Source organism: Protopterus annectens, chromosome 2.part0 (assembly GCF_019279795.1).
Source record: "Protopterus annectens isolate FY-2018-M chromosome 2.part0, PAN1.0, whole genome shotgun sequence".
NCBI classification, from domain to species: domain Eukaryota; kingdom Metazoa; phylum Chordata; order Ceratodontiformes; family Protopteridae; genus Protopterus; species Protopterus annectens.
Window position 1 is genome coordinate 1,569,813,002 of NC_056728.1, and position 17,898 is coordinate 1,569,830,899.

A 17,898-nucleotide genomic window follows, 5' to 3' on the forward strand; every position below is an offset into this window, starting at 1 on the left:
TCAGTGGAAAAACTGCATTTGGAATGTGGAAAGTTTTGAAAGAGAAATTGTTTGAGTGCAAAAAGTCAAAAAAATGTTTAACATCAGGATCTAGGCACGCAACATCAGGGGGTATATTTCCATAAGAACAAGATACCTGATTAAGGTGAGAGACAAAAATATAAGAAATGGATGAGAGTTCGAACTACAACTTTGAAAACTGAAATAAATGAGCTGGACAAACAGATTAAGCAAAAATTTGGAGAAAATTTATATAAAGATATTGAGCATAATAGGAAACCTTTTTATAGATACATAAGATGTGGAAGGTAAAGATACACAAATTGATAAACTGTGTGCAGATTCTAAAATTTATTCTCAGACACAACAGATTATAGATATATTTACAATATCTTACGCAAAACAGTTTGATTCCACAAAAGGGGTGGTAAGTTGTCTTAGTAACATCCAGGTAAACCCCAGATACTGGAATCAAATTAGATTATATTGAAAAAGAACTGTGCAAACTGGATCAAAACAAAGCGCAGGAAAGAGACGGAATAAGTAACAATGACCTGAGAACACTTAAGCAAGAACTTATACTGCCATTACATCTATTATTTACTAGGTCATTTAAATATGGGGACATTCCTCAAGATTGGAGACGTGCACTTATTAAACCTTTCTTTAAGGGAAAGTGGAGTAGGCAAACCCAGAATTATATAGACCCTTAAGTCTACTTTCATGTTGTGGAAAAATAATGGAGAAGGTAATACTGGATAAGTTATTGCCAGAACGGGATAGGTTGGGACTTGAAACCATATATCAGCATTCATATGTTGAAAATAGATCTATTACCACCTATAACATGATGTTCTTTAACAATATGATAACAGCTATGAATGAAAAATTGTGATGTGATTTATATAGATTTAACTTCAGTATTTGACAGGGTCATGCACAAAACACTGATCAATAAATTAGTACAACTAAGTATTGATGTACTGTTGATAAGATGGATAGCTGCATGGCTTACAAATAGGACATGGCAAGTATCATACACCAACTGGACAGGTGAAATCCATGGTTACAGTCAAGGTGTCCGGTCTATATCAGAACATCAAGGTATTAAAACTTTGAATGTTCTAATATCGAACACTATTCAGTGAACGTTAAGAATAGCGAAGCTGCAGAACAGCGAATTCTTACTTCGGGAAAGAATCCGGTTGGCCGTTTCTGTAGCTTCGCTATTCTTAGCACTGTGGTGGAAAGTTACGGGTTGAGTTCAGGTAAGTGTGCGATTGTTTGTATGTTAGGGTTAGGGGCGGGTTAAGTGAGTTAGGGTTAAGGCGCGGGTTAAGAGTGTGTGCGATAGTGACAGACTTTAGGGTGAGGGGCAGTTTAAGTGAGTTAGGGTTAGGGTGTGGGATAGGTGAGTGTACGATAGTGACGGACCTTAGGGTTAGAGTTTGGGTTTAGGTAAGTGGGTAGATAGTAGTGTATGTTTAGTTTAGTGTAGCGTTAGATGTAGGAATTTAAGTGTATGTGTGTGGTTGCTGTTTGTTTGATGTGCTTGTATTGTGTGTATGTGTTTCAGAGCAGCGAATGTTTTCCATGGGAAAAAAATTGCTGTTCTGAATGTTCAATATTTTCATGTTTAGATGTTTTGGGGCCGATGAAATAGTGTTCGCTATTTTCATTTTTCGATAACGTGATATAAACGCAAGGTGTCCCACAGGGCTCTGTACTAGGCCCTTACTTGTTTAGATTGTATATTTCAGACCTTGCTTTTTCGTCTGAGGTGTTCTACAGTCTATATGCTGACGACCTGAAATTGGGTAAACTGATTACAGATAAGGCATGTCTGCAAAATAATTTGACTAAATTGACCACTTTGGCACAGGAGAATAATATGTTGATAAATACATAAAAAACTAAGCATATGAGATTTGGGAGACATAAACTGAAAGGTGAATATTTAATACAGCACACAGTGATTGAAACTGTAGACTCATTTAAGGACCTGGGTATATGGGTAGATTCAGCTATGCGTTTTTCTAATCATATCAACCAATTGGCTAATGATAGTTGTAGAACTATAGGTTGTATAAAAAGATTTATAAAGTCTAGGAAATCAAACATAGTGAAGTCATTGTTTGTTAGCTATATTAGACCCAAACTTGAGTATGGAATAACAATATGTAAACCCTATAGGAAAACAACCATGAATAAACTGGAAAGAATACAGCGGAAATATACTAAGGGCATCCATGGATGTGAAAATCTAAGTTATTATGAAAGGCTAAAATATCTGAACTTGTACAGTGTCTCTTGCAGATATTTAAGAGGAGATATTATTCAGGTATATAAGGCATTTAGGGACAACTACCTTTGTGAATGTTTGGGGTTATCAAAAAGTATTAGAAAATCGTCAGATAACCTATGTAGAAGATTCTATAGGAATGAGAAGTGTACTAACTGGTTCTCTGACAGAGTAGCTGATGCTTGGAACAGACTGCCTAATTACATTAAAGCAAGTACTAGTTTAGATATTTTTAAGAACAGCCTGGACATTTATTATGGGAAGAAGTGTTTGGCATATTGGCAAGCTAGAAGGGCTTTAATGCCCGTGTTTGAAACATTTGTATGTATGTATAGGCTAAAACTAAAGGACTGTAGTTGACAAGTTTGCTAATGACTACAAACTGGGAGTGATCATTGAAACCCCTAACAATGTCAACATCCTTACGCAGACTAATGAATGGTGCCAAAGTCATGGTCTTAAACTTAATGCAAAAAAATGCATTATCAACCTCTTCAGCAAGAGTGATATTCCTGCAAACTACTATGTCAATAACAATACCCTAAGTGCACAGTCCGTGGTGAGAGATCTGGGCACAAAGGTCGACAGCAACTTTAACTTCGATCACCATGTCTCCATAGTGGTAAGAACGGCATTTTATATTTGTTTTAATTGTGGTCTGAATTGGGTGTGTGATCATGTAACTAAACAGGGTGGGTATTTAAGTCCTTCTGTATTTCTGATTTTTTACTCTGAAGAAGTCTGTTGCATTTCCAGAAGAAAGCGCTTAGTATAAATTAAATATATATTTTTGTTCAGTTGCTCCTCATCTCCTTTCTTTCCTTTTTGGTTCAATTTGGTATTTCAGAGTTTGTGTTTGTTTATTTTATTTTTTGTGGTTCCTGGCATTTTATATTGCTCATCTCATAAGTAAGGACATTGCCTCCAGAATAAAAGAAGTTATAACTCTCTCTTATACTCTTCCCTCATCAGGCCAATAATAGAGTTTAATACTTCCTTTGGTATGCTTCTTTCCAAACACCTGCATCAATTGGAGAGACCACAAAGGTTACTTACAAAGAAAATTCAGGGTCTTCAAGATCTGTCTTATGCAGACAGACTGAAATAATTGTCACTTTACTCTGTGTTGTACAGACTGCTCAGATGCAACCTGTGCCATGCATATAGAGAAACCTCTGACCCAGCTTTGATGGAAATGCTGCACATTCACAAGTCAACTGGCATATGGGTCACTCGCTCAGAGGGCCTTAATCTGGTATGTGACATCAACAGAATTTGCTGGAGAGACAGAGTTGTCTCACAGAGGTTGTCCCATCTTTGGAATTTCCTGGACTTAATGAGTATGTTTCCATTGCCCCATTGTTAAAACTAAGGGCAGAAAAATGATAAAAGTTTTTTTAAAACCACAACTAGTGAATGTTTTTAATAAGTATTTTACATGCAATTATTTATTATGACCACTAGATGGTAGCACACTTTTGCTAAAACTTGAATGAATTGTTATAATAGAATTTTACATTAGATTTTATAATATTTTTTTATTAAATGTGAATTTATGTTTTTAAATGGATTTTTAAATATGAAAAACGAATAAAATGAGACGCAGAAGGCTGTAAACTCCAGAATAAGGCCTGTACTATGTGCATAAACACAAGCGCTTTCACAAATAAGCTTCTTCAGGTGTACATAAGCACTGATAAGACACACCTTTATATCCAAAAAATATCACATGATACATAGTCATATGACAATAAATCTAAAAACTAAAAAATATCATAAAAATATTATAAGAAACATACACATCCTAAATCTTTATTCATATGAAACATATATAAAAAACTTAAATAATCATTGTTTCAAGGGCCTCATCTTTAATCTCGGTCTCAAAGGAATACATTCATTGAGACCATGCCCTTCAGTACTTCTCAGTTTAGTAATCCAGATAGCTTCCAAACTCTCAGTTCTATTACAAATGTCACCCTGTCTCAAACTCTCCTGAATCAAACCTATCACTCTAAAACTAAAAACATGGGAGCTGTCTGTATTAGATACATGGTTAGCAAGTGCATTGGTCTTGTTTCCCTTCCTAATATTATAAAGATGCTCCATAATACGATCCCTGAGACATCTGTCTGTCTTGCCAACATAAAATTTGGCACAAATCATACAGCAGGCAAGATAAACAACATGTTTACTATCACATGTAGCTGATAGCCTAAAAGTATAATCTCTCCCCTGATCAGGATGGTGAAATATCATATTACTATCTAAATAACAACACCAATTACATGATCCACAAGGGTTGGTGCCACTGTGACTGGTATCTTGCCTAATTTCTTTGGGATAACACAGCCTCCTCTTGAGAGATTTATCATTTCTAAAGCTAATCTTAGGGACATGATCAACAAATCTGGCAATCTCATCATCTGTCATTAAAACCTGCCAGTGTTTCTTAATAATATCAATATATTTATTCACATCTGTAGTGTATTTTAAATAAATTCTTAAATTAGTCTGAGTGGATACTCTAGTAACTTCACCAGAGAGTTTCCTCCTCATAGAGAAAAAAGGTCTGGCTTGTAACCTTGCTTGTCCACCACTCTTAGTATCTGTTCTGTTAAAAATCTGTCATTATATCCTCTGTCTTTCAAATGCCTCATTACCCTATCCACTTCATAGTTGAAATCTTCATCTCTAACATTGAGCCTAGAAGCTCTCATCACCTGATTAGTAACTATATTCTTAAATATGTGAGGTGGATGTGCACTGCTACAATGTAGAAGATGATTGACATGACATTCCTTCCTATGTTGCTTAGTGTACAAATTCCCATCCAAATCTCTCATCACAGCTACATCTAGAAAATCCATGTTGTCATATGACATCCTGTGTGTGAAACGTAAATAATCAGTGGTATTATTAACATACATCGTAAACTCAGAAAACTGTTCATCACTGCCATCCCACACAATAAAAACATTGTCAACAAATCTACAGTAAAACAAAACATATTCCCTAAAAGGACCTCTAAAAGTATGATTCTCTTCCCAAGCCACCATTACTACATTGGCGTAGCTATTGGCACACGAAGTGCCCATAGCCACGCCATTGCATTGTCTAAATACATAATTTCCAAATAAAAATAAATTGTGTTCCAACACCAGTTCTAATAGTTGGAGTAACAAAGTAATAAATTTGGCAGTATATTGTGTATGGCATTCCAAAAACTGTTGTGTAGCTGTGATCCCAACTGTATTGGGTATCACAGTAAACAGAGAAACTACATCAAGGGTGACAAAAATAGCATCACAACCAGTATGTGTCAAAAAGAAACCATACAAATCTCTTAAAAAATGCTCAGTATCCCTAAGTACATGCTGTATGTTGTTCAAAGCTGGTCTGAGATGTTTCTCCACAAAAATAGAGATTGGTTCAGTACACCAGCCCCTACTGGAGACTATCGGTCTCATGGGTGGATCATAAATTGACATATGAACTTTGGGTAAACCCTGTAATATTGGTATAATCGGTTTCGCTACTACAAAATAATCAAACAGCTTGGTTTTATTTGGTTTTATTCTGCTGGTTTTATTTGGTTTTATTCTGCTGGACAGTTGGTTTTGTATTCACAGATTTTTAAATATGTTTTAATATAAGAAGTTGTTCATCTGTACTGTCATCGCATTATGTATGTATTTATTTATATACTTGTTTTTGTACACATTTTGCATTTATAAAGTATTTAAAGTATTGCTTGGTAAGGGTTAATTTAGATTAATGGAGACTATTAAATGTATGTGATTTTATTGGTTGATTAAGGAACTAGTTAATATATAAGCTTTATCAGCATTTGATGCATTATTTCTGTCTGAAGAAGTCTTTAGAAGGACGAAAATGTATGTGCAGTGTGGGCGTTTATCTGTTTGTGAAGTGACATTAAAAGTATCTTGTTGAGCTGTGTTTTACATCAGTGACTCCTTACAACCCTGAGTTTTCTGTTTTTACCCTTGTGAACATGGATTGAACCTGGCTAGGCTTGTAAGGGCACTGGAGCCGTTAGCATACTAACCTCCTATGACCCTGTGATCCTATGATCCTATAACAGCAACATATTATAAGCAAGGATAATACTGAAATATTTTATGAAAAGTAAATGAGGTCATTCTTTGAAGTTTTAAGAGAAAATTAAGTTATAACAGTTGTAAAAAGAAAATGGAAGTGCAATTTAATTAAAATGGCAACATAAAAGTTGCTCATTTCAGACTCAAAATAATAAACACTGTAAACTGGACAAACACAACATTTAATAAAGAAAGCCCAGTGTAGTAAAGAAACAGAACAGAAAAAAAAATTACAATAAGGAAATATTTTAATATATTTTGGTTTTACTTTATTTGAAGGAAAACAAATTACATAAGTTAATGCATTTGATGTTAGCAGTTTATCATCACAAGGTTAATATGGTAATTGTTTAGTGCTGTACTAGTTCATTGATATAGGATTGAATATTTATGATATAAACAAGACAAACAGAACAGAAGAAGGTCATGGAGTGGAAAAGATAAACAGTAATCAAAGAACATCTGATAATTTTGAATACATTAGATAAATGATGAAAAGTCTTTTGGTTAATTTAACTTATTAATGGAACAAAGATATTTAGTTTATCTTAATTCCAGAAATTCTAGGATTATTATTTTGTATTCGTTTATTGATATTTGTTTACTGGGTTAGACCAACTGGGCCTAAAAAGACAGTGGGCCGGATTCATGAAGGCTAGCACGGAGTCTAAGAGTAGAGTAAGATAAGAGTAGAGTAAGACTCCAGCAAGCCAACATGTGCATCGAGCGATCCAGGAACAGCCGGCAGGGGCGTGCAACTGAGCTCTCCAAACTAGTCCTACACGGACAGGGCTGGGATATGCAAATTACCTCAATTGCAGGCAAAAGCCATGCAAATGAGGTAAAATTGTGATCCAGGAAACCTGAACCTGTCCGAGTAGGAGTAGTGTTATTTGCAGAAATGTACTCGTTGATAACTGAGTACGGTTCTGCAAATAGCAAAACAGAGCCGTGTCAGCTGGAAAAAAAGCATGCATTCACAGGAAGAAGCATGCCAATGGCCAAAAATATGGCCATTAGCAATGGGAAGTGATGCAAATTAAAAATAAAATAACTTTTTTTTAATCCCGATTTCCGGGGTTTAACCATAGCGCAGCGCCGCGCAAATGCGCTGCACCCTAAAAAGCAGAAAATTAATAATTAAGATCCACAAATGTGGATTTCATAGCTAAAATTAATTTACAATTCAAGGGAATGGCAGGCTGAAGACAACATGGCCACCAAGTAGAGGTTGCTAAGGGGGGAAGCTCAGTCTAAGAGATGTAACTAAGCATTAGTAGGCAATCCTATGCAAATGAGAGTTATGATAGTGAATCGCAAGTTTTCATAGCAAATGAGCACAGTCAGTGGAGTGTAGGAGCAGGATAAGGGGAGTAACAGAATAGAAGATAGGTGACATCACAAGGGGGGTATGTATGAAAGGAGTGCAGCTCATTGGAGCAGAGTGACATGTGTCAGTTTACATTTACATAATAGTGAAAGAGGTGTGTCAACAGGTAGGCCAGGTAAAGTCAAGAAATCGAAGGTGTATGCTGTGGATAACACCAAAGTTTCTTGCTGAGCGTGCATGCGCATGTGTGCACGCCAGTAAACCTGAGTAAGACAGTGTGCGCGCGTGTAAGCATGTGTGCACGCGTGTAGGCTTGAGTAAGCATATGTAAGGCTGTGTAAACAGTTGTAAGCGCGTTTGCCCTGGTGTGCGCACGTTTTAACAGGAATAAGCAAGTTTTAGTCCGTGTAAGCATGTGTGTGCTGGTGTGCGCGTATTTGCACTTGTTTGCGAGGCACTGCCCCCTGAGGAAACAGAAAAGGAAAAGGAAGCACAACAAATAGTAGAACGTTAACCAGGGAGTACTAACAGAGCTAGCAGGTGAAAACAAGCAGAATCAGCCAATTACACAGGCATTACACTAGCCCAGCCCAACCCAGCACTCAAAACTCAGCAAAAAACATTTCAGTATGTATTTCTCAGACACACTGCAACACTGCAGTAAGCTAATAGAAGTGAAAACTGAAAAAGCTTTACTGAGACAAAGAAATGTTAGGGGCTGCCATTGCTGTCATAAGACGACATTGACCAATATGAACTAGTATCCAAAAATGAAATAAACATTGCCTATGCCAAAATCAATTATCAATTATTTGACCACCTGTTACAGAACACAATTAATGAAAAACTTTACAATTATTTATATGTAGATAAACCAAGAATTGCCCAAATTTTAGGCATTCCCAAGACACATAAAGGTTTAGAACCTTTAAAATTCAGACCGATTGTATCGGGATCTGGTAGTATCACTGAACCTTTGGCTAAATTCATAGACATCATCTTAAAATCCTTTGTGTTCAGTGTGGACCACATTTGTAAAGATTCTTGGGATTTTTTGAGAGAATTAGATCAAAACATGTTCTGTTCTCAACTTTTGTTGGTCACAGTGGATGTGGTAGATCTTTTCCCTAGTATCCCACACGAAACAGGATTAGAATGGTCCAACCAAATTTTAGTAACAGAAACAGTTCAAACAGCTACTACCATCATCAATTTATTAGTAGAATTTATGGAGACTGTCCTAGAAAACAATTTCATACATTTTATCAGAGAATTTTATCATCAAAGAAAGGGTGTAGCAATGGGGGCATCCTGTGCGTCTTTATATGCAAACATTGTGTTATATTTCTGGGAAAAGAAATACATTTTTTCAAGTAAATGATATCAAGATATTGCATATTATAGAAGGTTTTTGGATGACATTTGTATTTTTTGGAGGGGTAGTGAGGAGAGTCTTTGTGAATTTTTAAGATACATTAATAATACAACAGATTTCTTTAAATTCACTTACAATATAGATAAAAATAAATTACAATATTTGGCTGTAACCATCGTTAAAGACCACGAAAATCACTGTTTTCAATCTAAACTATACAGAAAAAGTTAATTCTCCAACTCCTACCTCCACTACAATAGTGGACATCCAAATTTTCAGAAGAGGGGTATCATTAAAGGTCAGTTAATTTGAGCTTCCCAAATGTGTAGCACTCTACAAGATTTTAAGGAAGAAGTGAGAATATTGAAAACATTCTTTTTAGAAAAAGGTTACCCAGATAAATTGTTTGAAGACTTGGCACAGAAAATTAGTCAAAAAAGAGAAACATTGTATCTACCCCTGCTAGGAGTAGGTACTGTCAACCAACCACAGAGTAGAAGTGAAAATAAGATACAAAGTCAAGGCAGTTTCATTTACACTTTCAGTAAGAACTCTGAAGAAATTGAAGATACTATTTTCAAATACTGGCCCATTCTGAGTTATCATGAGGACTTAAAACCTTTTATTCCAGAAAGACCACACTTTGTCAGAAAAAGAAATAAAAATCTGAAAGAGATCTTTGAAATGAAACATAATTTAGAGAGTAATAAAAATAGAAGAAGAGTAGGGACCTATTCATGTGGTAATTGTAAGCAATGTCACGCTATGATTAACCAGGAACAGATTAGGATTCCCTCAAGAAAATTTAACTTTACTGCCAGGAAATACTATAACTGCGCTACAAAAAGGGTAGTATACCTAGGGACATGTTTATCCTGTAACAGTTTTTATATAGGAAAAACTGAATGACCTATCAGGAGAAGGGTGTATGAACATTTTAATGATGTTATGAAACAAAAAGAGCGTAATGCTTTCTATAAACACTCCCTGGTTTGTGAAAACATGAACTAGAAGTTCTTTATTTTAGAACAAGTTACACAGTATATTAGAGGTGGTAACTGGGAGACAACCCTAGAATATCGTGAGTTATATTGGCAACTGAAACTAAATTCTACTAAGATACCAGTTTTGAATGACTCTATCAACATCATGAGTGTATTAAAAATGAGTAAAGCAAGGTTATGAATACAGTTTCAGTTTACCACTCCTTTTAAAGCCGCACAACAAATGATGTTTTAACTCCACGCACATATATTTTTTAAAAATCAATTGTATTTACATTTTTACTAAGATATTTATTAAGATTGGATATGAATTATTAATTAACATGGTGAATATTTTCACAGAAAGATTTTAGATTTGATTGTTGTTTATTTAATTAATGACAAGAAAGATTAGCTTGCTTTAATTTTATAGTACATCTAACTCTGAATGTACAAACATGAGTAATATTAAATTATTGAACTAACGGATGTACGCATAGTTCAATACAAGTTTAAGTTATAACATATAGGTTATATTTCATATTAATTTTTATTTATTAACATGTTTTTATACATTTTAACATCTAAAGAGTTTTTTTATATATCAAACTATGAAATAAGCACTTAATGAATTATTATTTTAAGTTGTTAACAGTTTTACACGAGTCTGAATACATAGAAACGAGTTTTTTCAAAGATGCTTTGATGAAAGTAATAGAGAATTTGAAATCAAATGCAATACTTTGATACATATACTAGTTTTCTTTAAGATGTAATGACTATTCACTAATTAATTAATGGATTCTAACATGTGATCAATATGAATTTATTTAAAGATGCGCACAATGTTGCTGAGTAATTTTCCTTGAAAAAGCCCGATAATATATGGGTGAAAGCGCTTGGAGTAATTTTGTTTCAATAAAGACTGTTTGTTTCAAAGACCTTTTGGCCGTTGCCAGTAATTTCACCGTGGTTGGAACAAGTTGGATTAAGTAGCTGCTAATTACGGGTCCTGAACTGCTGGGCTGTGTTTTTTTCATTCTTGTTTTTTTCGTTTGTTTTTTTATTTCATGGATTACAGTATCTCAGCCATGGTGGAAGGAACGGAATTTGGCAGCTTAGCGGAAACGCCTACAGTTCTAAGGGATGACGCCTTCGACACAACACCAGTTATGCGAGCGGAGTTTAACCAAATTTTTGGACTTGCTTACTCAACATTCTAATTCCATCAATGAGCGGAATAAAACTACAGAAAAAGAAAACGACAGAGAGATCCCATGTAACCAAATGCAGTTTTTGGATAAAACTTCCAAAAGTGTGAAAACAGGAACAATTTATTCTAATAACAATAACAACAACACTTTTACGAATGGGGCAGGTAAAGCACTTGCTCGAATGGGCAGTTAGCTCATACTAGAGCTAAAACTCCTAACACCAAATCCTTCAATTTTGAAGCAAAGAACTTTGACTTTGGAGCTTGGACTGCTAAACCGTTTTTTTTTCAAAACAGGTACAGTAAACAAGGAACTTGATTCTAACATTGAACATTCACTTAGTGAATTTAAAGATAAACTGTACCTATATAAAAATAACCAGTTAGAGATAGAATATTTAAGAGAATGTCTGCATGTACAACGTGTACCCAAAGGCCTTAGATTTTTTTAATTTCCTTTTAATGTACAGGCGGGTTACATGTTATATGATGAATTATGTGAAATATTCAATGAGGTAGGCTTAGAAATGTTAAAGTGTATGATTACTGATTATGAGAAAAAAGCTGATATATTTTTGAAAGAATTGAATGTATTGAACAGTCGATTAATTACAGATGATAGATCACAAGTGTTAAAAGAGAGTATGACAAAACATTTGATGAGGTAGACCAGCACTGTTTCAGAGTTCTGAATCGCAAAATTAGGAAATTGGATCAGGACTTAATTGAATATAGGGAGGGTAGAGCTTTCCCACTGTTCAATAATAGGAACAAAAACCACATTAATACTGAAAGTGTATTTTTTAATGACAATGAAATTAACATTCAAAGTAACCAAGTGAATACAGGTGCTCAAGGTTTAAGGCAAAGTGAGAGATTAGCGGAGAAGGACAGAAAGCATTCTGCAAGAGATTTTCAGTACCCCCCGGGAGGAGGGGGGAGGACGGAGATACCAATACAACAAATGGAACTAACTAAAGAATTAAATCTCTCACACATAGTACCTTTAGATTTAGGGACATTAATGGATGAAACTAAGCAAATTGTTTTTAGAAGTAATAACTTCACAATATACAATTTCACTGATATGCAAATCACTTCAGAATTTTTTGAATTATTTTTAAAAGGTTTCCAGTTTGTCCCACTCAAGCCTGTCTTTGTACCAGATATTTTAATTGATTTAAAGTTGTTTATGAGACAAATAAACTTAAATATATTTTTTAAAGGACAAAAAGGTACAACCACTGAACTTACAAGAAAAAGTACCTTTAACCCACCAATGCATTCCACCTTAAAAGTCTTTGAGGAATTGGTAGAAAGAGACATCAGGAGTATGGAACAACAGAAATATAATAACATCCCGAATAATTTGAGTGACAAAGAAGTTGAATTAATTAATTATTTAAGACAGGAAGGATGTCAAATTATGAAACCTGATAAAGGAGGTGGGACAGTTTTAATGTACAAGACAGACTATGAGGCTTACATACAAAATTTGTTACAAGACACTGACCAATATGAACTAGTATCCAAAAATGAAATAAACATTGCCTATGCCAAAATCAATTATCAATTATTTGACCACCTGTTACAGAACACGATTAATGAAAAACTTTACAATTATTTATATGTAAATAAACCAAGAATTGCCCAAATTTTCGGCATTCCCAAGACACATAAAGGTTTAGAACCTTTAAAATTCAGACCGTTTGTATCAGGACCTGGTGGTATCACTGAACCTTTGGCTAAATTCATAGACATCATCTTAAAATCCTTTGTGTTCAGTGTGGACCACATCTGTAAAGATTCTTGGGATTTTTTGAGAGAATTAGATCAAAACATGTTCTGTTCTCAACTTCTGATGGTCACAGTGGATGTGGTAGATCTTTTCCCTAGTATCCCACACAAAACAGGATTAGAATGGTTCAACCAAATTTTAGTAACAGAAACAGTTCAAACAGCTACCATAATCAATTTATTAGTAGAATTTATGGAGACTGTCCTAGAAAACAATTTCATACATTTTAACGGAGAATTTTATCATCAAAGAAAGGGTGTAGCAATGGGGGCATCCTGTGCGTCTTTATATGCAAACATTGTGTTATATTTCTGGGAAAAGAAATACATTTTTTCAAGTAAATGGTATCAAGATATTGCATATTATAGAAGGTTTTTGGATGACATTTGTATTTTTTGGAGGGGTAGTGAGGAGAGTCTTTGTGAATTTTTAAGATACATTAATAATACAACAGCTTTCTTTAAATTCACCTACAATATAGATAAAAATAAAGTACACTATTTGGATGTAACCATCGTTAAAGACCACGAAAATCACTGTTTTCAATCTAAACTATACAGAAAAAGTTCATTCTCCAACTCCTACCTCCACTACTATAGTGGACATCCAAATTTTCAAAAGAGGGGTATCATTAAAGGTCAATTAATTCGAGCTTCCCGAATGTGTAGCACTCTACAAGATTTTAAGGAAGAAGTGAGAATATTGAAAATATTCTTTTTAGAAAAAGGTTACCCAGATAAATTGTTTGAAGACTTGGCACAGGAAATTAGTCAAAAAAGAGAAACATTGTATCCACCCCTGCTAGGAGTAGGTACTGTCAACCAACCACAGAGTAGAAGGGAAAATAAGATACAAAGTCAAGGCAGTTTCATTTACACTTTCAATAAGAACTCTGAAGAAATTGAAGATACTATTTTCAAATACTGGCCCATTCTGAGTTATCATGAGGACTTAAAACCTTTTATTCCAGAAAGACCACACTTTGTCAGAAAAAGAAATAAAAATCTGAAAGAGATCTTCAAAATGAAACATAATTTAGAGAGTAATAAAAATAGAAGAAGAGTAGGGACCTATTCATGTGGTAATTGTAAGCAATGTCAAGCTATGATTAACCAGGAACAGATTAGGATTCCCTCAAGAAAATTTAACTTTACTGCCAGGAAATACTAAACTGCGCTACAAAAGGGGTAGTATACCTAGGGACATGTTTATCCTGTAACAGTTTTTATATAGGAAAAACTGAACGACCTATCAGGAGAAGGGTGTATGAACATTTTAATGATGTTATGAAACAAAAAGAGAGTAATGCTTTCTATAAACACTCCCTGGTTTGTGAAAACATGAACTAGAAGTTCTTTATTTTAGAACAAGTTACACAGGATATTAGAGGTGGTAACTGGGAGACAACCCTAGAATATCGCGAGTTATATTGGCAACTGAAACTAAATTCGACTAAGATACCAGGTTTGAATGACTCTATCAACATCATGAGTGTATTAAAAATGAGAAAAGCAAGGTTATGAATACAGTTTCAGTTTACCACTCCTTTTAAAGCCACACAACAAATGATGTTTTAACTCCACGCACATATATTTTTTAAAAATCAATTGTATTTACATTTTTACTAAGATATTTATTAAGATTGGACATGAATTATTAATTAACATGGTGAATATTTTCATTGAAAGATTTTAGATGGGATTGTTGTTTATTTAATTAACGACAAGAAACATTAGCTTGCTTTAATTTTATAGTACATCTAACTCTGAATGTACAAACATGAGTAATATTAAATTATTGAACTAACGGATGTACGCATAGTTCAATACAAGTTTAAGTTATAACATATAGGTTATATTTCATATTAATTTTCATTTATTAACATGTTTTTATACATTTTAACATCTAAAGAGTTTTTTATATATCAAACTATGAAATATAAGCACTTAATGAATTATTATTTTAAGTTGTTAACAGTTTTACACGAGTCTGAATACATAGAAACGAGTTTTTTCAAAGATGCTTTGATGAAAGTAATAGAGAATTTGAAATCAAATGCAATACTTTGATACATATACTAGTTTTCTTTAAGATGTAATGACTATTCACTAATTAATCAATGGATTCTAACATGTGATCAATATGAATTTATTTAAAGATGCGCACAATGTTGCTGAGAGATTTTCCTTGAAAAGCCCGATAATATACGGGTGAAAGTGCTTGGAGTAATTTTGTTTCAATAAAGACTGTTTGTTTCAAAGACCTTTCGGCCATTGCCAGTAATTTCACCTTGGATGGAACAAGTTGGATTAAGTAGCTGCTAATTACGGGTCCTGAACTGCTGGGCTGTGTTTTTTTCATTCTTGTTTTTTTCGTTTGGTTTTTTATTTCGTGGATTACAGTATCTCAGCCATGGCGGAAGGAATGGAATTTGGCAGCTTAGTGGAAACGCCTACAGTTATAAAGGATGACGCCCTCGACACAACACCAGTTACGCGAGAGGAGTTTAACCAAATTTTGGACTTGCTTACCCAACTTTCTATTTCCATCAATGAGCGGAATAAAACTACAGAAAAAGAAAACAACAGAGAGATCCCATGTAACCAAATGCAGTTTTTGGATAAAACTTCCAAAAGTGTGAAAACAGGAACAATTTCTTCTAATAACAATAACAACAACACTTTTACGAATGGGGCAGGTAACAGCACTTGCTCGAATGGGCAGTTAGCTCATACTAGAGCTAAAACTCCTAAAACCAAATCCTTCAATTTTGAAGCAAAGAACTTTGACTTTGAAGCTTGGACTGCTAAACCGTTTTTTTTTTCAAAACAGGTACAGTAAACAAGGAACTTGATTCTAACATTGAACATTCACTTAGTGAATTTAAAGATAAACTGTACCTATATAAAAATAACCAGTTAGAGATAGATTATTTAAGAGAATGTCTGCATGTACAACGTGTACCCAAAGGCCTTAGATTTTTTAAATTTCCTAATAATGTACAGGCAGGTTCCATGTTATATGATGAATTATGTGAAATATTCAATAAGGCAGGCTTAGAAATGTTAAAGTGTATGATTACTGATTATGAGAAAAAAGCGGATACATTATTGAAAGAATTGAATGTATTGAACAGTTGATTAATTACAGATGATAGATCACAAGTGTTAAAAGAGAGTATGACAAAACATTTGATGAGGTAGACCAGCACTGTTTCAGAGTTCTGAATCACAAAATTAGGAAATTGGATCAGGACTTAATTGAATATAGGGAGGGTAGAGCTTTCCCACTGTTCAATAATAGGAACAAAAACCACATTAATACTGAAAGTGTATTTTTTAATGACAATGAAATTAACATTCAAAGTAACCAAGTGAATACAGGTGCTCAAGGTTTAAGGCGAAGTGAGAGGTTAGCGGAGAAGGACAGAAAGCATTCTGCAAGAGATTTTCAGTACCCCCCCCCCCGGGAGGGGGGAGGACGGAGATACCAATACAACAAATGGAACTAACTAAAGAATTAAATCTCTCACACATAGTACCTTTAGATTTAGGGACATTAATGGATGAAACTAAGCAAATTGTTTTTAGAAGTAATAACTTCACAATATACAATTTCACTGATATGCAAATCACTTCAGAATTTTTTGAATTATTTTTAAAAGGTTTCCAGTTTGTCCCACTCAAGCCTGTCTTTGTATCAGATATTTTAATTGATTTAAAGTTGTTTATGAGACAAATGAACTTAAATATATATTTTTAAAGGACAAAAAGGTACAACTGCTGAACTTACAAGAAAAAGTACCTTTAACCCACCAATGCATTCCACCTTAAAAGTCTTTGAGGAATTAGTAGAAAGAGACATCAGGAGTATGGAACAACAGAAATATAATAACATCCCGAATAATTTGAGTGAGAAAGAAGTTGAATTAATTAATTATTTTAGACAGGAAGGATGTCGAATTATGAAACCTGATAAAGGAGGTGGGACAGTTTTAATGTACAAGACAGACTATGAGGCTTACATACAACATTTGTTACAAGACACTGACCAATATGAACTAGTATCCAAAAATGAAATAAACATTGCCTATGCCAAAATCAATTATCAATTATTTGACCTCCTGTTACAGAACACGATTAATGAAAAACTTTACAATTATTTATATGTAGATAAACCAAGAATTGCCCAAATTTTCGGCATTCCCAAGACACATAAAGGTTTAGAACCTTTAAAATTCAGACCGATTGTATCGGGATCTGGTAGTATCACTGAACCTTTGGCTAAATTCATAGACATCATCTTAAAATCCTTTGTGTTCAGTGTGGACCACATTTGTAAAGATTCTTGGGATATTTTGAGAGAATTAGATCAAAACATGTTCTGTTCTCAACTTTTGATGGTCACAGTGGATGTGGTAGATCTTTTCCCTAGTATCCCAGTAAACCTAGGCTGAGATCTTTAGGGTCAGGCATGGGGAAATGTGGCAGTTGTGCACAATGTAAGTTCATTAAGGAGGGAACAGCAGTTACGGTCAACGGAACTGAATACAAAGTTAGGGGTAAATACAATTGCAATAGTAAAGCAATTGTTTATGTGGCAACATGTACAGTATGCCACGCGTTTTATATAGGTAAGACCGAACGCAAATTAAAACAGCGTATTTATGAGCACTCCTATGCTATCTCAAGGAGGCATATTAATAACGCGTTGGCTAACCACATTATGGAGCACCCTAGCCATCAGTTCAAGTTTACTGTACTCAAACAGGTCGAA